At 47.8% G+C, this 23,385-nt stretch overlaps 1 protein-coding gene across 1 annotated transcript in view; it reads right to left on the reverse strand.

The window, feature by feature from the left end:
- Window positions 1–11,571, reverse strand: part of Bicra (BRD4 interacting chromatin remodeling complex associated protein) — a 75,762-nt gene extending 64,191 nt beyond the window's left edge. The window contains exon 1 of the mRNA XM_028779563.1: window positions 11,490–11,571. The gene's annotated coding sequence lies outside the window, so the exon portion shown is untranslated. The remainder of the gene's footprint in view (window positions 1–11,489) is intronic.
- Window positions 11,572–23,385: the final 11,814 nt, after the last annotated feature.

Below are 23,385 nucleotides of genomic sequence, written 5' to 3' on the forward strand. Positions count from 1 at the left end.
ACACACACACACACACACACAGACACAAATTTAACTTGAAAAGGTTTTTTTTTGGGGGGGGGAGGATGGAGAGATGGCTCAGTGGTTAAGAGCACTGACTGCTCTTCCAAAGGTCTTGAGTTCAATTCCTAGCAACCACATGGTGGCTCACAACCATCTGTAATGGGATCCAATGCACTCTTCTAGTATGCGTCTGAAGACAGCTGCAGTGTACTCATATAAATAAAAAAAAAATACATCTTAAAAAGAAAAAGAAGAGTTGGTTTTCTGGGTTTTTTGTTTTGTTTTTGTTTTTGTTTTGTTTTGTTTTAAATCGAAGTTAAAGTACAGAGTCACGAAAAGGGACATACCCAGGAAAGAAAAGGTCTGGGTGGACACCAGAAAATTCTATTCATCCAAGTAAGAAGCCAGGAATGCTAACAAATAAAATAGTGAGCCTCAAGCCAAGCCTGGCAGAAGTCTATGATGGCAGCACTTAGAGACCAAAGTACGACTGCAATTTATTACCAACCAGAGTAACTTAGCAAGAGCCTGTCCCAAGTTATAAAGAAAAGGGGAGACTGAGGGTGTGGCTCAGTGGTAGAGCCCTGCCTAGAATCCCCCAGTGAGGGGCTGGGGGCGTGGCTCAGTGGTAGAGCCCCTGCCTGGAATCCACTACACACCAAGAAACATGCATGCCTATACTTACACAAACACACACACATACACACACACACACACTAAATGTCAGTATAAAATTTAAAGGAAAAAAAAAAGGTGGAGGTATTGAGAAACTATCTGCTGTTAACCTCTAGCCTCCATCCAAAAGGATACACATGTTCATGTGAACAGCTACATACCACATACCCCTGATCTATGTATGCAGTGAGTCTACAAAAACTGATACTGAGTGAAATGTGCTCACCCCAGGGGCTGATGAAATGGCTTAGTAAGTGCTGGCTGAATAAGTGTGAGGATCTGAGTTCAACCCCCCCCACCCTGAGTCCCAAGTAAGGGTGGGCACAGTAGCACATGTCTGCAATTCCAGTGATTCTGTGGTAAGATGGGAGGTGGAAACACAAGAGTCCCTGAGTGCTCATGAGCCTGTTACTTTGGCAAAACAGGAAACACTACCTCAAACTAGGGGAAGGCAAGGATGGGCACCCCAGGTGCTGAATTCCATACATATATATGCATTGGCAAGTCCATGCCCGCTCACATACATACTAACTCATGTCATAAACACACATAGAAGGCACTTGACCTGAAGGACAGCCAGGTGTGGCGGTGCCCTGTAATCCCAGCACTCAGGAGGTAGCAGGAAGGACAAACTACATGAGACCTTGTGTCTACCAACTCGCTGAAGGACAGCACTCTACAGGTGGCATTCCACAACTGTGAAATACTGGCTGTGGCCAGGATGACAGTCATCGGGGACAGTTGCTGGGTGGGGCCAGGAATGTGCTGTGTCTTGATGAGGTGTGACTTACACTGTGGCATGCTCTAGCTAAGACTTGTCAGAAGACAAGGGTGGACTCTGTATATTTTATTGTATGTAAATTACACTCTGGCAAGAAATGATAATAAGGAAGAAGATTTGCAGCTGTCCTCCATTACCTGAGGGGCAGAAAGTCCAAGACCTCTAGAGGACCGTTTCAGACACTACTGATATGGTCTTTCACACATATTAATTAGTATATAAATTAACCCAATTAATATCATTTATTTATACCAATAACAAGAATATATAAATAATATATGACAATTTTATATTCTATAAATATATATCTATAATAAAGTCTAATGTGTAAGTTAGGCATAGCAAGAGATTAATAGCAACAGAAACGAATTAGAACAATTAGGGCTCGTGAGATGGGTCGGTGGGTAAAGGTGACTGCTGCACAAGCATGGAGATCTGAGTTCGAGTCCTGAAACACCATAAAGAGGAAAGAAAAGAGACTACACAGTTGTCTGTTGACCTTTACATCTCTACCACGGCATGTGTATACACACACCGCAACAATAAAAGTTAAAAAATGGAACAATTTAAACCATCTACTAGAAGTTTATGAATGTTATTTTTCTGAAGATGGTTTATCCAACGTGCTTATATTTTATGTTGAGGCAGGGGCTCAAGTAACGCAGGCTGGACATAAACTTTCTATGAAGTTGAGGATAATCTTGAACTTTTCATCCTCCTGCCTCCATCTTCCAAGTGCTGAGATGCTAAGCTTGCTTCACCATGCTCAGTTTGAGACACCAGGGATTAAACCCACAGTGTTTTGTTCACAGCTAGGCAAGTTGAGCCACACCCTACCCTGTGTTGTGTATTTTGTGTCTGTGTACATGTGTGTGTTGGTGGCTGAGGCTAGCGGAAACACGTGCCCGCCTCCATCATTTTCTGCCACTGGCGAGGCCTCCTCCTCCACTTCTATCTCTTTCTGAGTAGCCCTGGCTGTCCTAGAACTTGCTCTGTAGACCAGGCTGGCCTCGAACTCCCAGAGATCCTCCTGCCTCTGCCTCCTAAGTGCTGGAATTAAAGGTGTATGCCACCACTGCCAGGCATCTGCCTCATTCTTTTCTTTTGAGACAGGGTTGGTTTCTCATTGAACTTGGAGCTAAGCTAACAGCCAGTAAGCCCCAGTGTAACGCCCCCAGTACTAGCTCTGCTCTATGCCTGGGTTACTGACATGGAAGTGGCCATGCTCAGCCTCTGATGTGAGCGCTGGGATTCTAATGCAGGTCACCATGCTTGTGAAGAAGTACTACATCTCTCCAAACCGGGAAGGCACTTTTGATCCATTCTTGCTTGTTCATATTTGTTTTATTTTGTGAGGCAGTGTCTTTTGTACCCAAGGCTGGCTTCAAATTTGCTACACGGCTGAAGATAGCTTTGAGCTCCTGCTCTTCCTGCCTCCACCTACCAAGTGGATTCTAGTATGTGTTACAACATTGGGAATTTTTTTACAGTGTCTGTTTGTTCTAAGACAGTCTTGCTCTGTAGCCCAGGTTAGCTCACAATCTTCCTTCTTCAGCCTCCCAAGTGGCAGAAAATGGATGTGTACCATCATGCCCAGCTTCCATGCATCTTACAGCATTGTATTTGCCCCTCTTGCTCCATTTAAATAACTGAAACCATGAAGTAGAAGAGCCACCAGCATGAGGAGCCTCGGGAGCCACCAAGCCCCTGAGGAGACCTCTCCCCACTACACCAAGCATTCAAGGCACTACCCCAAGAGAGGCAGAGAAAAGTTAAGGTCCAGTGCACTGGTGGGGTCCAAGCTGTGGAAGCCAGCACACACTGTATCAGGACAAGCTGCAGAAGTGCCCACAGCTGGTTCAGGATGCTAGGGGGACCTCGTCTTTAGGTACCCTGGAATGCTGAGATACCAAGGCTCCCCAAAGGTTCTTTTGAGGTCCCTAGGGTCATTAACAACAGTCTCACAGCATTAAACAGGTATCTCAGCTCGCTGGGCCCCTGAGACTGCTAGAGAAGAAACTAGGGAAGGGTCACTGAAGAATCATGAGTTCCCTCCAAGCAGAGGGAAGGACGGAGCTGGCCAACCAGAAGGGTGCAAAAGGAGCTGAGGCTGGCTGGAAGGGTGTATGTGGTGGAGGGGTGTCCTGAGTCACCGGCCATTTATTTCTCTGACCCAATCAAACTGCAGAAAGAGCAACTCTGCCCCCCATCTCTAGAGCACTTACACCAGCTGTAACCAACACACTTCAGTCCCAGTGCTGGTGTGGAGCCTGGCACATGCAGAACACTTGGTCATACAAGACTGGAGTTAACAATGGGGTTCTCGAGAGAATCGAGTCTTCTCATGCTCATGCTTCTGGTTCCCTACCCTAGGTTTTAAGGAAAAGACCAGCCCTGTCACCTAGCCACAGAGTTAGAAGGGGCAGAGCCATGTCTAACTAAAAACCCCAAGCAGTTGACCCAGGCATCCAAGGGACATACTACCATGAAGGCCTCCCACATGCTGCTGGGTCTCAGCCCAGTCTCTCATCCTCAGACGCCTTTTTGTGTCTAATACAAAGTCTCACTAAATTTCTCAGCCTGACCTTGACCTTCCTCTGGAGCCCAGTTAGGACTTAAACTCAGGATTCTCTTGCTTCAACCTTGTAAGTAGCTGGGATTTGGGGCCCATACTACTGGGCCTAACAAATGGGAACAATTTCTGCCAACAATATCAGCACCTGTGCCCTACACTCCACATACCCAAGGTATGAACCCCCAAACCTAGGCAATAAGACAGCACCCCATAGGGTAAGATCAAGATGGAGAAATCACTTCAAAGTCCCAAAATGGGGAGAATGGATAAGCAAACCCAAACCCTCGTGACCTGTGATCCATTTTCCCCACCTGAGAAATGGACTTAATGCTGCCACCCACTTCTCGAAGCACAGGCCATCCCCCGGAGAAGAGGAAATGGAATCTGGACCCCAGAAATAACACAACAAATAACACCATGAGTTAGAATATGATCCCACTGAAACACCCCAGCAAAAGTTAAAAATGATTTATGCACTGTGGAGGAGGGGTAACAGATCAAAAAAAAGATCAGGGGGGAAAAAAAAAAAACCTGTTCCAGGAACAATCTGGCCAGGCTATGCTACTTTGAACTCTGAGTGGTTGCTTTCAAATTTCTCTAATAGAAAATGGAAATCCGGGCGGGAGAGATAGCTCAGGGGTTAAAAGTATGTTCACAAAGACTCAAATTCACCAAGTTCAATTCTCTGCACCCACTTCAGTTGGCTCAAAATTAACTCCAGCTCTAGGGAGCTTTGACCTTCCTGGGCACTGTACTCACATGCGCAAATCTCATCACCTCCCATGTCTATGTAATTTAAAAATAAAAGTAATAAAAAAATCAAAATGTGAAAATAATTATAACAAAGTGAGCCCGGGAGCCTCCTTCAGAGGTGAGGCTTACGCTGGAAGCAATTCAGCCATTTAAACGTCACAGCCATCCAAGGAGAGGGGAAAGTTCTGCAACACACAAGTCAACTGAGGCTGGATGGCATGTGTCGATCATGCCTGGTGTCCTCCACGTCAAGTGCCAATACCTGACCTGCTGCAATGGCTCAGTGCACAAGCCACCAAGCCTGATGGCCTGAATTATATCCCCCAAACCACATGGTAGATGGGTCCTTACAATCTGTCCTCTAACCTCTACATAAACAATCGTAATTACCCACACTTTTAAAGATGAGTGCACAATTAACGAACCCACTATCTGGCTGGAAAAAACACTTTTTTTTTTTCAGTCAGGCTTAGTGGTGCACACCTTTGATCCCAGTACTCAGAAGGCAGATCTCTGTTGTGAGTTTGAGACCAGACTGGTCTACATAGCAAGTCCAAAGCCAGCCAGGGCTAAATAGTGAAACCCCTATATAGAAAATTAAGAAAATAAAAACTTTAAACACACACACACACACACAGTGCCAAGCCTGATGACTGGAATTTGGTTCCCAGGCCCCACATGGTGAAAGGAGAGAACTGACTCCTCTGGAGGTTGCCCTCTGACCTTCACTGTGACAACTCCTGCATCTCCACACAAACAATAAACAAATAAAACCAAATATAAATAAATGCAAAACTCACTCCTGCACCCCCATGTACACTATAAACAAATACATAATTAAGTACAAGACTGTAGCTTGGGGAGATGATTGAGCTAGTGAAACTGTGCTGTGTGCAAGCATGAGGACCTGAGTTCAGATCCCCGAACTGGAATACAAAGCCAGGTATGGCCATGCAAAGCTCCAGCACTGAAAGAGAGGAACGGAGGGAGACAGAACACAGGGGTTCCTGGCTGCCCACTAGTTCCGGGCTGAGAGTCCTTGTCTCAAAGAATACAGTGAGGGGTATAGTAAAGCTTGGGACCTCCCTCTGGCCTCTGCACCTGCACACAAATGTGCACATATGCACACTTACCACATACACACTTATAAGCTCCTATATACACAAAATAAAACATAATGCCAATCCTGGGGGGCTGGGTGGAGCTCAATGGCACAGCCTGTGTAAGATATAAGAGGATCTGGATGTTGTGGCACAAGAGCTGTCATCCGAGCTACTGGGGAGCTGAACAAAAAATGGTTCACAAAACCTTGGGACCTGGGAGATGGCCGTGCAAGGTAGACAATCTGAACCCAGTCCCTGAACCCTATGTAAGAGGCAAACAAGGTGGCGAGCGTCTGTAATGCCAGCATTCCTATGGTGAGATAGGAATGCTAACATAGGAGCCTTCCCTAAGCATCTGGGCTGACTAGTCTGGAGTACCCAGAACAGGGACAAACAGTAAAAGAGACTTGACTTTCAACAAGATGGAAGGTGAAGCTGTCCTCTGGCCTTCATAGATATATAACCATGATCAGACATGTACATGAAAATATTTTTTAAAATGTTCAAGGACTGTATGGGCATTAAAATTTAAAATAAAAAAAGTGTCAAGGAGTGACTCAATGGTAGAGCACCAGCCAAAAATCCCCTAGTGAGGGGCTGAGGGTGTGGCTCAGTGGTAGAGCCCCTGCCTAGAATCCCCCAGTGAGGGGCTGGGGGCGTGGCTCAGTGGTAGAGCCCCTGCCTAGAATCCCCCAGTGAGGGGCTGGGGGCGTGGCTCAGTGGTAGAGTCCCTGCCTAGAATCCTCCAGTAAGGGACTAAGGGTATGGCTCATTAGCATATAATGAAACTCTGGATTCCAGATCCAACACTGAGAAATATGGCGTCCTGTTTTGTGCCAATCTATTATAGAACTCCCAGCCCAGCTAAGTTGAAAAGGCTGCTTGGAAAAAGGATTGGCTGAGATGGTACAGACCCCAGACACAGTGACTCATGAACTTCACCCGAGTTACATTTCTTCACAGCTACCAGTTAAGGCTGGTCCTGGGTTTCATGGAGGAGGAGAAAAAGGACTAGAGCCAGCAAGCCCCACAGCTGGGTTCCAGAGCCAAGGTTTTGCCCTTCACAACTACACATGTGATACAGGCTCTAAGCCGGGGAATAAAACAAAGATGTTCTGGGACCAAATACTGCCAAGTTCGTTAAGGCAGCTCAGCAGATGAGAACAGCCAGAATGGACAATGACTTCCTTACAGGGCAGCATCCCAGACATCTCTGAGAGCTACCAGGAGACAAATCCCAGGTCTCGATCCAGCAGATTGGCAATACATGGGAACACAGCCACACCATCATGGTAACACAGCCACACCATCATAGGAAACAAAGTCTTGTCTGGTCAGTGGAATACCACAAAGCCCCCCCAAAGATAGAAAAGCCACACAGAAGGTGTTCTAGGAAGATAATGTGGAAAAGCAAAGGGCTGAACAATAGGAGACTGTGGTACAAGCTGTACAAAATGAGTTTCTTGGGAGAAAAGCACACACACACTAGCCCAGAGTTGAGAAGTTATCCCCAGGGAGGAAGCTGGGGTCGGGGGGTGGCGGGGGAAGGCAGACGAACAACCATGACTTTCTGTTTCAGGCTTTTTTGTTTTAAAATTTGTCCTTTAAATATTTATCAGTTAAGAAAATGAACCTCACCAGGCATGGCAAATGCACACACCCTTAATCCCATACTCAGGAGCCAGAGGCAGGCAGATCTCTGTGACTTATAGGCCAGCCTGGTCTACAAAGCAAGTCCAAGACAGCCAGTAACAGAAACCCTGTCTTGATAACAACAACAACAAAAAAAATCTGGTGTGATAGAATCTCAGCAATTGGAGGTAGTATATAAATAAATAAAAATAAAAACAAAAACAAAACAAATTAAAAATCAGAAGCAGGGGGCCAAGAACAAAACAGCTCTAACTTCCTCCTTGGAGTTCCTTAGGCCACCCAGACAGAACTAATCAAGCCCTGCTGCAGGGAGCCCAGCAATTCTCCTGCTGACCTGGCTTCCAGCAAAAGCCCTGATCCTGGGGCTGATCCCCCAACAGCAAACCCACCCCCCCAAAGCAAGTTTAGCTGGAAACAATTAAAGAAACAAAGGCACTCTGCCTCCCCAGCCACTACCTGAATACATATAACTCATACACAAAATTCTTTGTCCCCAAACTAAAATGCCTTTGGAAAGCTCCTCAGGCCCTCTCATGGGGGACCTTGTCTGTCCTGGAGACACAAAGGCTTCAGTCAATTGGGAACAGTTAAACAGGGGCTGCTACAGGCACAGAAGGAATTGGTGGGGGGGAATCCTTGGGGATCACTCAATTCAGCAATTCCCAACCTTCCTTGAGGCTATGGTGTGGCTGTATCTTTCATAGCTGGAGAAAAAAAAATAGCAGAACAGAGGGTAAAGGGGGGTGTTTGACCCTGCTGGGGAGAGGAAGCCAGGTGCAAGTCTCCTGGGCTGCATCCAAGAATCAGGGGAGGAGACCAGGATGATGAGATGACCTGGGCCTTCACCCCAGCTCCTGACCTGCAGGAGGGGTGGTGGGGGGATGGCAGGCCTGGCTGCTTGCAGCCCAAGCTCCTTCGAAGGAATGCCACGTTTTTCTGTTTCCAATTAACATCCCCCCTCCCACCCCCAGCCGCCCTCCACATTCTTGAGACTAGGAGTCAAGAAAGCCTTTGGAAGTGAAGTGAAGAGGGGGAGCTGGTCTTAGGGCTAGGAAACCCCACATATACCTTAGAACCTCCTTCCCCCTAGCCTCCCTGTGACTCAAAGGTTTGATGCTGACTCCTGGTCCTTCCATAGGCTAAGGCAACCCCAACCTCAGTATCCCAGGAAAAGTTAGCAAAGGTCCCAGAGACATCTGGGAAGGAAAGAAGCTCTAATTTAAGTTTCTCCCATCTTCCCCAAACAGGCGACTCCTCTCAGGGAACACTGAATCTCTAAAGTCAGTGTTCCCGACAGACAGCCCCTCTCCTACTGGTGTGCCCAGACCTTAAGTTATGTTATCCTTACAAAAGGAAGAACTCAGTGGGAAAGCAACAACCCTAGAATCAGACCCTATGCCAACGTCTCATGACAAACCCTCCCACCACTAGCCCCTGCAATTTGGCCAGCACAACTTAGCCATGGAGCACATACCCTGGCCTCAGTTTACTTTTCTGTAAACAAGACACCACCCATATCACCTCCCTTACTGGGGACAGTAAGCTTTCCTCCAGTGAGCACGCCCCAGCCATTGCTTATTGTATTCTCTAACTCTTAGCATAGAACATTCCTCCACCACACGGGTCATCTTTATCCCAAACATCTAAGACTAAACAGATGGCATCTCCTTTCCCTACCTCGGAGTCAGGTCAAAGAACTTCCAGTATGTTGTGAGCCAAGACACCATGTGGGTCTCAGGCCAGAGGAGCACAAACCACTACAACAGTCCCAATCAGACAACCAGTCAGCTTCCCTCCCTACAGTCCAATGACAGCAATCAAGCTAAGTCCCAATCAGATGAAGTGGTGGGTGGTGGGTGACATTAGGTCCCAAGCGATGCGCAGCCTTCATTCAGCTAGACCATGGAGCTGAGCCCTCATCCTCTTCTGCCAAACCAACTCTGCAGGGACGACACCTGGCAGATGTCTCCCAAACCCAAGTTCATTTACGTCAAAGGGACTAAGTAACACAATGAGGACCAACTGGTTTTGAGCTACGGTGTATAAACTGTAGGATGTTGTGAATTGGGGGCTCAAAGTGACCCCCAACTGTGTGACCTTAAACTAGTCCTTTAACTACTCTAGGCCTCAGTGAGCCTGCCTAGAAAACGGGAACACTCATTATGCTCACTCCTCAGACTGCAGCCAGGATGGAAGGCATTTAGCAGTAACCAATCCAGGGTAGAGAGTGGTTATTTCCGGCTTCTGGGAGGTGGGGGAGCTACAGAGGAAGGCAGGGTACTGAGGTAAACAACTGATAAGTCCCGTGGGGCCGCCTAGGAAAGGGGTGGTCTCTAAGCGTGGCTTCCCCTGTTTCCTCATCTTGGGGGTTGGGGACAGAGTGGACTTAGAGTGCAGGTGTGGGGAGAGGCTGTGTGCCAAAACTCTTTTGACTTCCAGCCCAGAGTCTTGGATGTTCACACATCCCCAGATTTTTTTTGACACTACACTGGGGGTAGTGACAAAGGGGAATGGAGGTTTAAGACTTGGGGGTGGGGTACAGAAGGCCCTGTCACCAAGACTTCCCCAGGAGAGCTGACCCGGCAGCCTCTGACCCCACCTCCGGGACGTTCAGCTGCTCAGAACCACAAAGCAAAACAAAGGGGCGCGGAGAGGAAGGAGCCACTATGCCTTCCAATCACCGCGGGCGCCCGAGTCCGCGCCCTCCCGCGGCTCGTCGCCGGGTCCTCCGGCTGGCGGAGGCCCAAGGCCTGGCTGGGTAGCTCCCTGGTCCCTTGTCTCTCCGCGGCTGCCGGTGACAGGAGCAGAGGAAGCAGCCGTGGGGCAGCCAAAGCGATGGGAAAACCAGATGGTCCTAAACCTCCTCCTCCCTCCTCCTCCACCTACCCACCCACCCAACCATCCATCCATCCATCCATCCATCCATCCTATCCCATCCCTCTCCCTCCAAGCCTGGCCGCCTTCCGCAGGGACCTGGCCGGGATCACTCCGGGGAAAGGACTGCCTTTGTCTAAAGGTCACCACCCGGAGCGCGGTGCCCGGGTTGGGCCTGGTGCCTCCCATTCGTAGGCCCACGGAGTTGGAGTTCAGGGGCCGCCCCAAATCCCAGAAGGTGACAGGCATGGAGGTTCCCTTTTTCCCTCCCTTTGATCCATAGGAACAGGCCTCCTGCAGGACTAGCCAGCTGAGGGGGCGGGGGTCCCCTACGCTCCCTGCCGAGGATAGGAGAACCAAGTCAACTCTTCTCATTGTTTAGGGGCGATGGAGAGGGAAGATCCAGTGGTCTGCATCCCAGTTCATCCCTCCCTACAAGCCTGCAGAGGACCCCCGATTCTCCCTGGCACCCCCAAGAGGGACTTGGGGAGGGGGGCGCACGGGACGCGCGACAGGAGGGGAGATGGTTCCAGCTGCCTCTCTATAGCCCTTGGCTCTCCCCAGAAAAGGCGGGGAGCACGAGGAGGGGGGTCCCCAAGGCGGGAGGGGGGTCCCCGCCCCTCCCCCCGTGGGACGTTCGCGCTCGCCCCTCTCCTCCGTTGCATTGTATCCCGGGAAGGACCAGGGAGGGAACCGGGGCGCAAGGTTTGAGATCGGGGCGCAATGAAGGGGGAGTTCTCTGCAAGATTGGGGTGGCGGCGGTGGCGCGAGAGACCTGGGATGGGGGTGTGCGGATAGTGGTGGGCGCCGATCACCAAAAAAAAAAAAAAAAAAAAAAAAAAACCCAGCCTGAGCAGCGGCAGCGGGCGCTGCGCCCCGGTTGGGGGGCTGAGTGTGGAGTGTCGGGGGGGAGTGGGTTCGGCCCCAGCTCTGGCTCTTCCCCCCCAACACACACACCCTCGCCGCCGAGCCCCACTCCCCCCCTCGCTTTTGCGCCCTGTCACAGCCCCGACTCGCAGGTAGAGAGAGTTAAGAGATTTAAAGAGAAATTGCTACATTGTGAGAAACTCACCCTGATGTTTGAGCAGCCGTCGGCGCGGGGTCTCCGGGACGGCCCCGCACGGGCTGCACAGGGAGGACCCAGAAGGGGCCGGCCGGCCGGGCCGGTCAGCGCACTGCCTGATCGCATGGCGGGGCCCGGCTCCGCTGCGCCCGGGCCCGCCGCCGCCCTTGCAACGAAGCGGCCCTGCGCGGCCCGGCCCCGCGCCCCGCTCCGGGGAGCGCCCCTCGGGTATGCAAAAAAAAAAAAAAATTTTTTTTTTAATTAAATGCAAAAAAAAAAATCCTAGCTGGTTTTGTGTCCCGCCCCCCCCTTCCTCCTCCTCTTCCTCCCCTCCGCCCAGCTACGAGGAGGAGCCCTAAAAGGTTCCGCCTCTAGTGTGGCAGCTAACCAATCGTAGAGAAGAGCGCTAGAGCGGCAGATCTGGAAGCCAGTAAAAAGCTGCGCACTCTGTGGGCGGGAGCACGGAGTTTCGGCACCGCCCCCTCCTCCTGGCTGGGCCCGGCTGCTAGAGCGCCTGCTCCGCTGTGGTGCCGTGGGTCCGCAACCTGGAGTTGGTATTCGAGTTGGTGGTAGTAGAAGCTAGGAGGTCGGTGCGTGTCCGTATCCCTACGCCAGCCAGGCCAGACTAGGGAAGGACCATTGTGCTCTCTGGCCCTAGATGGTGGCTTCTGCGGGAGGATGCGCCCCCGGGCACTTCAGAAGACTTGCAAAGATAGTGCGGTCGAGGCTTCTGGAGGAGGTGGGACAGTGATGCTTCCCCGCGTTGGACCCAGAGGGTGCCAGACGATGGGGACATTGGGGTTGACTCGGACTCCAGACGTGGCGTATCAAGTCTCTCCGAACCTAGGGATTTTGAGCCGCTGTGGCCCAAGGACTATGGTCAGTCCTGCTTCTTCACGCCTGGCCAGCAGCGCAGATCCGAAGCTCAAAATCCTTTGAGCGACGCTTGGATTCACAGAGCACTATCTGAACGGGCATTTTAGCCTTGCGCAGCGCGTCCCCAGACCGCCCCGGCCTGCTCTTCTGCACACCACTGGCCTGATCTCTTAATGTTCAAGTCTTACATACCCTTGTTTCTCCCGAGCTCCAGAAAACCTGGTGCACAACAGTAGGTATCGAATAAATGCGTTGTATAAACGACTGATCGATCTGTTTTGTAAGGCTTATCGTTGATTCTAATTGTTTGGGTGGGGGGAATTTAGGGGTTGCTATGAAGCACAGGCTGGCCTGCAACTCGCGCTCCACCTGCCTTCATCTCCCAGGTGTTAGGATTACACTTGTGTGTTACTATGACCAGCTTAATTTCTTTTTATTGCTATCGTGAGGTCTAAGAATATATATGGTTAAGTAATGAGGGTGTTTTTCCAGTATGTGGAGGTCTGGGTGCAACAATGAAAAACTAAGAAGCTGGAGGCTATGGGCCCTGAACAAATCGGCCTTTGCTACGTACTTGCTGGGTGATGTGATGTAAATTACTTCATCTGTCTGTGCCTCTTATTTCCTGTTTTCTAAAATGTGGACTGTGGGTTTGTTGCTCAGTGGCTAAGGGCGCTTGCCACCAGACCTGGCAAGAAGTTCAATCCCCAGGAACCACATTGGTAGAAAGAACAGTACCAACAGGTTGTCCTCTGAGCTCTATGCTTGTAATGAATGTTTATGGTGGGTTTTTTTTTTTTAATGTGATGGACCGGTTTTTTAGAGCCATCATAAAGAAAAGAAAGTGCCTGCTCCCTTTCTATGATGACTTGGTCGAATCCATTGCAGAAGTGAAGCCTTGAGGGTGTTCCCCCTTTCTCACAGCCCACCGGAGGTGTGTGCACCACTTGGGAAACCAGCACTGTGCACATTGCTTTTATTTTTGTGTAGTTGGCCCACTGGGTTGACCTGAGGATGTTTCTAATCAGAGCTGCCCCTCAGAGGGCTGGACATGTAGAATCAGTAGGGAGATGTGGGCTGGAGAATCAGTAGTTCAAGGTCATCCTCAGCTACCTGGGGGGGCTACATGAGAGCCTGTTTCAAAAAGTCTCACGATTTGCCCAAAGGAGCAGAGGTTAGCCCCCATCTAGATACCTTCACACAGTGTAGAAATGCAGCTTTGACTACCCAAAAGGTAGTGTTTTGTCCAAGATCATGCATCCAGGAAGTAGGAACCAACCCTCTGCTGAAAATGTCCTCTGTGCAAAATGACCTGACCTGGGTGGCACTTGGGTGTCTGTATTAGAGCTACCAGCCCCGGAAAACTCAGAACTTGAGGCGGACAAGGAGCTAGACGACTTGAGGCCAAGGGTTTGACGTTACCTGAGCTCATACATTCATTTGGAAAATGTGTCCTAACTAGCTTCGTCAGGAATTCAGTGACAGCCATGAACTCCCTTGCTCCCCCTACCTCGCACACCCACCTTAGTTTATTAGGTGAAGCAGGGAGCAAGAAAGTGACAGCCTTGGTTTCTCTACTAGATCCTGCTCTACAACCACCAGATTTCATTTAATTTAGTGTTTGGAGAAAGAGGTCTTGCTACATAGCCCAGGCTGACTTTGAACTGGCTAGTCCCTTGCCTCAGCTTCCCAAGTGCTATGCTACCACATCTGTCTAGGTTCTAGGTCTTTTTGACCCGTGGTATATCTTCTACCCCTAGGATGGTACTCAGCACTTAGTACACAAGAAAGGTTTGCTGGGGGTTCAAAGTTATCTTCTGATGTTCAGCAAGTTCAAAGCCTGGGCTACACAAGAGCTAGCCTCAAAAACAAAGCTTTGCTGAAAAGATACTGTCTATGACTAATACCCCAGGCCTCTTAGGCAAGGGCTTTAAACACATGCTACTTGGAAGTCCCTGGCTGGGTGTGGAGGAGCCAAGACAAGCCAGCCCCCAAGCTGAGTCAGAGTTGGTACAGCCATGAGAGATCAAATGTCCATCATCCCTGAAAGCCCATCCAGGCTTCTGAGCTAGTGACAAGAGCCCATGTTACTAAAAAAGCACTGTGTGGGGCTGGGGACATAGTTCAGTTGCTAGAGTTTATCCTAGCTCCACATACACTAGGCATGGTGGTTGCACACCTATAATCCCAGCACTCTGGATATATTCAGAAGGATCAAAAGTTTAGGATCAGAGGTTGGAGACCCAGCTCTGTGGTTAAGACTTTCAAAAGGCCCCAAGTTCTGTTCCCAGCACCCATGTCAGCTCACAATAGCCTTTAATTCCAGTCCCAGGAGAGTTGATACCCTCTTTTAGCCTCCTTAGGCACTGGAATTCATGTGTATATATTTGAACAGGAATACCGTACAGATAGTTTGAAATAAAAATAGATCTTAAAAAACAGTCAGTCACATATCAAATCTAAGGCTCACCTGGGCTACACGTGACCCAGCACATCTTTAGTTCCAGCACTTGGGAGGCAGAGGCAGGTGAGTCTCTGAGTTCAAGGCCAGCCTACATAATGAGACCCTGTCTTGATGCTGGAGAAATCTTTTTTTTTTTTTTTAAAGAGCATAGATGGCTGCTGCTTTTTTTTTTCTTCCCTCTCTCCTCTGTTTCAGGTTAAACCCAGGCTCTAGTCACCATTCCCAGCCTTCTTGTTCACTTTTTGACAAGGTCTAAGTTGCTAAAGTTCAGGTCTTGAACTTGCCATCCTCCAGCCTCAGCTTCCTCAGCAGCAGTGATGACAGGCCTGCACCACCAGGCTGGGCTGATGGTTTTAATTAGGACAGTATAGTGGAAAAGAAAAAGTAGAAGTTCAGTGTTCTTGCTGTGAACAAGTCCAGATATTGGAGAACTGCTTTGCCTGAAGGGCCTGACATCATTTTGTTTTCTGAAATCCTCCTCCAGCCAGGAGAACATCCTTTCTCGCACATTTCTGCATATGCCTTAGCTGCTTCAGAGCCTTGAGCCTTTCAGAAACTCAGCTCACTACAGCCCAGCTCCTATCCAGGAGAACCTCATCAGCGCCATCTGTCTACAGATGGTGTCAATAGCATCCATTTAATAGCCTAGGTGGGCTTCAGTCTTGCTATGTAGCCAAGGGTGACCTGGATCTCCTGCCCCCACCCCCCACCCCCAGCCTCCACCTCCCGGGATTACAGCTTTAACCACCATGCCTGGATGGTACTGTGAAAATCAGGGCTTGTTGCTTGCTAGGTTAAGTACCAACAGCACCACATCCCCAGTCCTATTTTTCAGTGTGTGTCTGTTGTTTCCTTCCAACACGTGGTTTCTGGAGATAAATTTCATATCAAGGTTTGGTGGCAAGCGCCATTACTCCCTGAGCCACATCGTCAGCCCCTCTTCCACCTCCGGTTTTTAAATAATGGCTTCTACCACTGAAAGTAGAAACACTTCCCCGCGGCTCCTGTCAGGCAATGGAAACTTCAAACTTTGCGTCCCAATTGTTTGATTATCCGAGAAACTGATGGCACACGATTGGTGCATTTTTTTTTATTTTGCATATAACACTTCAACAACCAAAGCCTGATTCCCGTCCTGAAACACTCCTGGCTTCCCAGGTTGCCTTAAATACGGTTGAGAAGAGAGTTTTCACGAGACTTTCAGGGGCTCGGGTCTTAGTGGCCAGGAAGGGGAAGAGAAGAAAAAGAAGGCACCGATTCCTCCGTAGTCTCTGTCCTCTAGCCATGTCCTTCCACTGTGGCTGTAAGGTACCCCTTCCGAGGACAGCAACGATCAGAGGCAGTAATCCGGCAGCAAAATCAGGCAGCTACTAGCCCAGCCCGGCCTGGGGTCCTCAGCGCCGCAAGTGCGAGGGGCGGAGTCTGGATTTTGATTGGCCCAATGTGGAGGCGTGGCTACAGCTCCGCCCCACCTCTACCCCCCCTACAAGATAAAATAGGCTTCGCGCCCTGGTGCTCGAAATTATTCGTGCTGTGGGCGTGGCTTATGTTTGTTTACAAGCTTCTATTGGTTGGATTTGAATCGGGCCGAGCGGGTGGGCTTCGGGGGCGGGGCCTCGGAGGGCGGGGCCGGCGGCTGACAGCTCTTACAGTACGGGAACGCTAATGATGATGGGATTTTGGATCTGAAGAATCTCTTTGGGGTGTATCAGGTTCCTTAATCAAGGCCAGTCAAGAAACTGAGGTGCACGTTTTCGTAAAACTTCCTAAAACAAAACAAACAAAAAATCCTCCCCATGAATATGTTTTAAAAAGTAGATGCAACCTAGCTGCCCAACAATAAAGGACTCTGAAATCAGCTATGATCCAGGCCCACAGTGGGACAGGAAGTCACAGTAATAAACAAGGAAACCGCGAAGTGACACAACAGCTTTTGCAACCACTCAAGGAGAAGGGGAGTTCTATAAATGCCAAAAGTATGGATGAAAAGACACAAATCATTTGCTGATGAATTGCACAGAATAACTTACAAAATGGAAATGAATGGACAGGAGTTGCGTGGATCCTAGGTCATTTTGTAACTGTTTTTTTTTTTTTTTTTTGGTTTGGTTTTTAGAGACAGTGTTTCCCTGTGTGGCCCTGGCTATCCTGGAACTTATTCTGTAGACCAAAGTGGTCTTGAATTCACAGAGATCCGCCTGCCTCTGCCTCCCCAGTGCTGGGATCAAAGGTCTGTGCCACCACTGTCCACCTCATTTTGTAATTTTGTAAAGTTAGAAATTTGTATCGCCTACTCAAATAAATATACTGTAAATTAAAATAAATAAAACATAAATTTAAGCTAGTCACGATGACACACACCTTTAATCCTAACACTCTGAAAGCAAAGGCAAGTAGATTTCTGTGAGTTTGAGGCTAGCCTGGTCTCCATAATGAGTTTCAAGACAATAAAGGCTACACAGAGAAACCCTGTCTTAAGAACAAAAATATTATTATTATTACAAATTAACTTCTGAACACCAGGTCTTAGTTCTTGTGTGAGAAAATTACACAGCAGAAATGTAAATGTATTTATTAATCATCAGCCACCACTGCTGGAGCAGAGTCAAAAGAAGAGAGTGGATTTATTATTTATAGTAGGAGTAATACCCTTCATCTTCTTTCTTTTTTTTTTTTGGTTTTTCGAGACAGGGTTTCTCTGTGTAGCTCTGGCTGTCCTGGAACTCACTCTGTAGACCAGGCTGGCCTCGAAATCAGAAGTCCTCCTGTGTCTGCCTCCCAAGTGCTGGGATTAAAGGCGTGCACCACCACTGCCTGGCTTCTTTTTCTGCTTTTAAAGATTTACGTATTTAATGTATTCACCATTGCTTTCTTCAGACGCAGGAGAAAAGGGCATCAGATCCCATTACAGATGGTTGTGAGTCACCATGTGGTTGCTGGGAATTGAACTCAGGACCTCTGGAAGAGCAGTCAGTGCTCTTAGCCACTGAGCCATCTCACATTCCAAGCCTTCTGTGGATGCCTAAAACAGATAATACTAAACACTTAATAGTCCTTTTTTTTTCCAATTATTTTGAGATAGGGTCTCTCTCATGTAGCCAAGGCTAGCCTTGAGTTCCTGATTCTCTGCCTCCACTTCCCAAGCACTAAAACCTTAGGTATGCACCAGATTGAACCTGGAATTTTGTGCCTGCTCAGTAAGAGCTCTACCATATGTTGTTACTCTGTACCCCATGCTAGGCTTCAATTCACTATGGAGCCCAGGCTGCCTCTCATTTCTAGCAATCCGCCTGGGTCAGCCTCCACATTGCCAAGGTTACAGGTGTCTGACACTTGCCAGGTTTGTCTTCTGTTTCTATTTTTTCTTCTATACATCTGTCTATTATAAAATTTAATTTATCAATGAGGCCTTGTGGTCCTTTGAATGAAGTGTCTCCCATATTCTCCAGTATTTTAATACTTGGTCCCCAGTAGGATGGCCCTGTTTGGGTAAGTTTGGGAGGAAGAGTAGATTTGCTGGAAGGAAGTAGCTTTGAAGTTTCAAAAGACTGTACTATGCCCAGTTTGTTGTCTCAGCTTCCGGACAGGTCCAGTGCCAAACCTACTTGCAACTACACTTCCCTGATGTGAGGATAATGGACTCTCATTCTTCTGGAACCAGAAGCTAAAACAAACAAACAAACAACAACAACCCCCCTGAAACCAAAACAAAACAAACTTCACAGCAATAGAAAAGTAACTAAGCCAGGACCTTGAAAGAGATTTACATAACCTGGGTGTAGTAGCACATGTCTTTAATCCTAGAATTTGAGAGACAGAAGCAGATGGGTTTCTGTGAATTGAGAACAAATTGCTCTACATGGTGAGTTCCGGGACAACCAGGGCTACACAGAGAGACCCTGTCTCCAAAAACATACATACATACATACATACATACTTACTTACATACATACATACATACATACATACAATAGCAAAATAGATCCATTATAACAGTATACTTAATAAAAATTACTTAGAAGTTAACCAAATTTTTTGTGTGTGTTTTCTCACTATGTCACTTGGATTGAAACTCACCATGTAGACCAGGCTGGCCTCATATTTATCAAGATCCACTTTCATCTGCCTCCCAACTTCATGCACAAGCACATCCAGCTTCATTAATTTTTATATTTCCGTTCCATTTTTTAAATGACATTTTTGCATCTGTGTGTGTCTCTGTGTCCGTGTGTGTGTGTGTGTGTGTGTGTGTGTGTGTGTGTGGTGGGCATGCTACTGAGCTGTAAAAATTCATTCCCTCTTTCCTTTATATTGGTGTGCAGTCATCAGCCCTGTTAGCAGAAGCCTTTTATCGATGAGTCATCTTGCCAGCCTTGGGTTTTTATTTTTGCTTTTTAAGATTGATTTTTATTGTTATTTATGCATATGCCTGTGTGTCTGTGTGAATAAATGCTTGGAGTGTGCGGATGCCCTTGAGACCAGAAGAGGTCACTGGATCTCTTGAAGCTGGAATTATAGGCAGGTGTAAGTTGTTGGAAGCCAAAGTCAAGTCCTCTAGAAGGCTTAATCACCAAGTCACTTTTCTAGCTCTTCTCCACAAGCTCCCCCTCCCAGCCCTCAAGATGAGGTTTCTCCATGTAGCCCTGGGTGTCCTGAAACTCACTCTGTAGACCAAGCTGGCTTCAGACTCAGAGATCTGCATGCCTCTGCCTCACAAGTGCTGGGGTTAAAGACATGCACCACCACCACCCAGCTCCAAGTTTGCCTTTTTGAGACAAGATTTTGGGCTAAAATTCACCACGGAGCTGGATAGCTAAGTCAGCTGTTAAGAATACTGGCTGAAACCGGGCGGTGGTGGCGCACGCCTTTAATCCCAGCACTTGGGAGGCAGAGGCAGGCAGATTTCTGAGTTCGAGGCCAGCCTGGTCTACAGAGTGAGTTCCAGGACAGCCCGGACTATAAAGAGAAACCCTGTCTCGAAAAACCAAAAAAAAAAAAAAAGAATACTGGCTGAACTTCCAGACAACCCAGGTTCAGTTCCCAGTGGTTCACAAATATCCTCCTGCTTCTACCTCTCCAGCGATGGGATTATAGGAGTGTGACATCATACCCAGCCTAAAGTAAATATTTCAGAAACAAACAAACCAAAAAGAATAGTTGTAGTAGGAGTAAGGTTGTTGAGAGGAAGAAGAATGAAAATTAGGCCCTCGGATTGGTAAATATGGATATGAGGGTTCTGGAGGTGGTGAGGCTGAGGCCAGCTTGCACCGCACCAGAGAGTACATGAAGAATGTTCAGCATCATTAGTCATTAGGGAAGTAAAACCACACTGTGGGAGCAATACACACAGGGTGATCATAGCCAGATGGTGTGATGCCATCTGTCTGTTACCCTACTGAGGGGGAGGGAGCAGAGACAGGTGGATCTCTGGGGATTGCTAGGTAGACTAGTGAGCAAGTTTCAGATTTAGTTAGAGTCCCTGTCTCACAAAAAAAGAAAAAGAAAAAAAGACAGAGAGCAATAGAGGAAGACACTAGATGTCAACCTGTCTTCCATACATACATGTCCTGGCACCTGCATGCACATGTGAATGTGGGTGTGCACATGCACACACACATCATACATACCACACCACACATATACACACATGCATACATACATACATACACATACATACCACACACACACATACACACATGCATGCATGCATACAAACACATACATACATACCACACCACACATACACACATGCATACATACATACAAACACATACATACATACCACACCACACATATACACACATGCATACATACATACAAACACATACATACCACACACACACATACACACATGCATGCATGCACTCGAGTGTGCAAGCATACACACTGATGGTTAATGTTAATTGTCAACTTGACAGTATCCAGAATCGAAGAGAAGACAGACCTCTGGGCATAGTTTCTGACCAGAGTATCTTTTTTTTTCTAATCTTTTGTTCCTAAATTCCATTAACAAATTCATACAAAGTGTTTCAGATCAATGTTTTTTAAAATATTTTACTTTTTGTATGTATGAGTGTTTCACATGCATTCATATGTGTATACCACACAAATACAGTGTCTTTGGAGGCCAAAACTAGGTCCTCCAGAGCCAGAATTCCAAGCAGATGTGAGTTGCCTGGGTGCTGGGAACCAAACTCTAATCCTCTGGAAAAAGCAGTATGTGTTCTTAACAACTGATGAGTTATTCTTCCAGCCCAAATTATTCTTGTATTCTTTCTTTCTTTTTCTTTTTTTTTTTTTTTTTTTTTTTTTTTCGAGGCAGGGTTTCTCTATGGAAGCCTGGCTGTCCTGGAATTCACTCTGTAGACCAGGCTGGCTTCGAACTCAGAAATCCGCCTGCCTCTGCCTCCCAAGTGCTGGGATTAAAGGCGTGTGCCATCACTGCCCAGCTATTCTTGTATTCTTAAAGATCTATTCATTTTTATTTTATGTGTTTGGGTGTTTTGCCTATATTATATGACTGTGCATCACATCACCTACCTGCATGCAGTGCCCATGGACATCTGAAGAGGGCGCTCGATCCCCTAGAATTACTCTTTTAAAAATATTTTTTCTTCCTTAATCCCCACCATTCCCCACACGCTGGAGTGTGCTCGTGTGTGTGTGTGTGTGTGTGTGTGTGTGTGTGTGTGTGTGTGTATTCTGTATTCTGGTATTTTGAGACAGGGCCTCCTGTATCTCAAGCTGCTCTCAAGCTCAGTATGAATGAAGGAGGTCCCTGAACTCTTGGTGTTCCTGCCTCCACTTCCTGTGTGCCGAGATTCTAAGTGTGCTTCACCACACATGGCTTGACATCAGTTTTTGAAAGTAGATGGACCCTGGAGCTTGGGTCCTAAGAGAGCATCCCCTGGGAGACAGCTGGGGAGGAGAAGATGGGTTGTGCTCTGTGCTCCACAGATGGGTAGCAAGGATTTCCAAATGATGACTTCTCCCTGCTTGGGAAGAGCAGGCTGGGTCTGTGGAGGAGGGCATATCAGGCAACCCCAGCTCAGTTCTTTCCAGTTTACTGGGAGAGACTGTCCTGTGCTCACCAAAGGTCTGAGGTTTCAAATTCAAGTAGAACCTGTCAGGCTGGCTGAGTGGTTTCCTCCTGTTGGTTCAGCCAGCCTGGAAAAGACAGGAAGCTGAAGTTTGGTCAGGTGAGTACCTGGGAAGACCAGAGTGGCAAGGAGGCCAAGGGTGCTTGCAGGAATTGAGTCAAAAGATGAGTCACCAAAGGAGGGCAGTGCCCAGGAGAAGATGGCTGAGAACAGGCCTGTGCTGCTGGAGTTGGAATTTACCTTGTACATTGCTGGGGCAATCTCTGATTGTTTTTCTATTTCCTTGGTCCTTCCTTGTCAGTGACCACACTGGTAGGTTTCTCCAAGGCCTGATCTCAGAATACAAATATGGGGTACCCTAAGCCTTTCCTCTTCTGCCCTGTCTCCCCCATGTGCTCATGTGGCTGAAGGACCCATGGATAACTTGCTCTACTGAAACTGTGATCAGGGCGCTGGAGAGACAGCTCAGTTATTAAGAGCAATGGATGTTCTTCCAGAGGACTTAGGGTTTGATTCCCAGTACCCATACGATGGCTCACAATCATCTGTAACTTCCGTTCCAGGGCATCTGATGCCTTCCCTCTCTGACCTCCACAGGAACTAGGTACACATTACACATGCAAGCACAACACTCATACATGTGAAATAAATAAATCAATCTTAAAAAGTTTAGAGACAAACAAGCCAAAGAAATAATCAGGAAAAGCTGAGGATGTCATTCAAATGGTGGAGTGGTTGCCTAACATGAGTGATGTCCCACGTTCCATTCCCACTAAACTGGTCTGGTGTTGCATACCTGTACTTCTAGCACGAAGGAAGTGGAGGAGGATGAAAAGGTCAAAGTCATCCTCCTACTTAGTGAGCTTGAGACCAAACACAGACTGATTGGAAGAAATCCCTCCAAAACTGTGATCCAAAATTAACTCTTCTCCCATATATGGTTTCTGTTACATATTTTGTCACATGATACAAAGGTGACCAATACAACACACCATGTTCAGATTTCCCTACCTTCTCCCTATGTCACTCAGGGTACAGCAGTTCTGTCTATGGCCATCAGAATATGTGTTGGAGACAGTTTACAACATGGTAGACCAGGGAGCAGAGAAGGACTGTAACTAGGGGTCTGTCTGCCAGTGACCTACTTCTGACAAACAGCTGTCCCCTCAAAGTGTCATCACCTTCCCCAAACAGTACCATCTGCTGAGAAACAAGTACACAATACATGTATTTACAGGGGACTATTTTCGATTCAAACGCTAATGGCTGTAGATGTTAAATAAAACCACAGATGGAACTGGCAGGATGCCTCAGTGGGTAAAGATGCTTGCCGCCAAGCCCTAGGACCAGAGTTTGATCCGTGGGATCCACATGGTAAAAGGAGAGAACTGACTGACACAAGTTGTCCTCCACACAAATGCTGGGTATGTGGGAGCCCCTTCAACATAAACAAATGTGATTTTAA

The sequence above is a fragment of the Grammomys surdaster genome, unplaced genomic scaffold (assembly GCF_004785775.1).
Source record: "Grammomys surdaster isolate TR1022 unplaced genomic scaffold, NIH_TR_1.0 354, whole genome shotgun sequence".
NCBI classification, from domain to species: Eukaryota; Metazoa; Chordata; class Mammalia; order Rodentia; family Muridae; genus Grammomys; species Grammomys surdaster.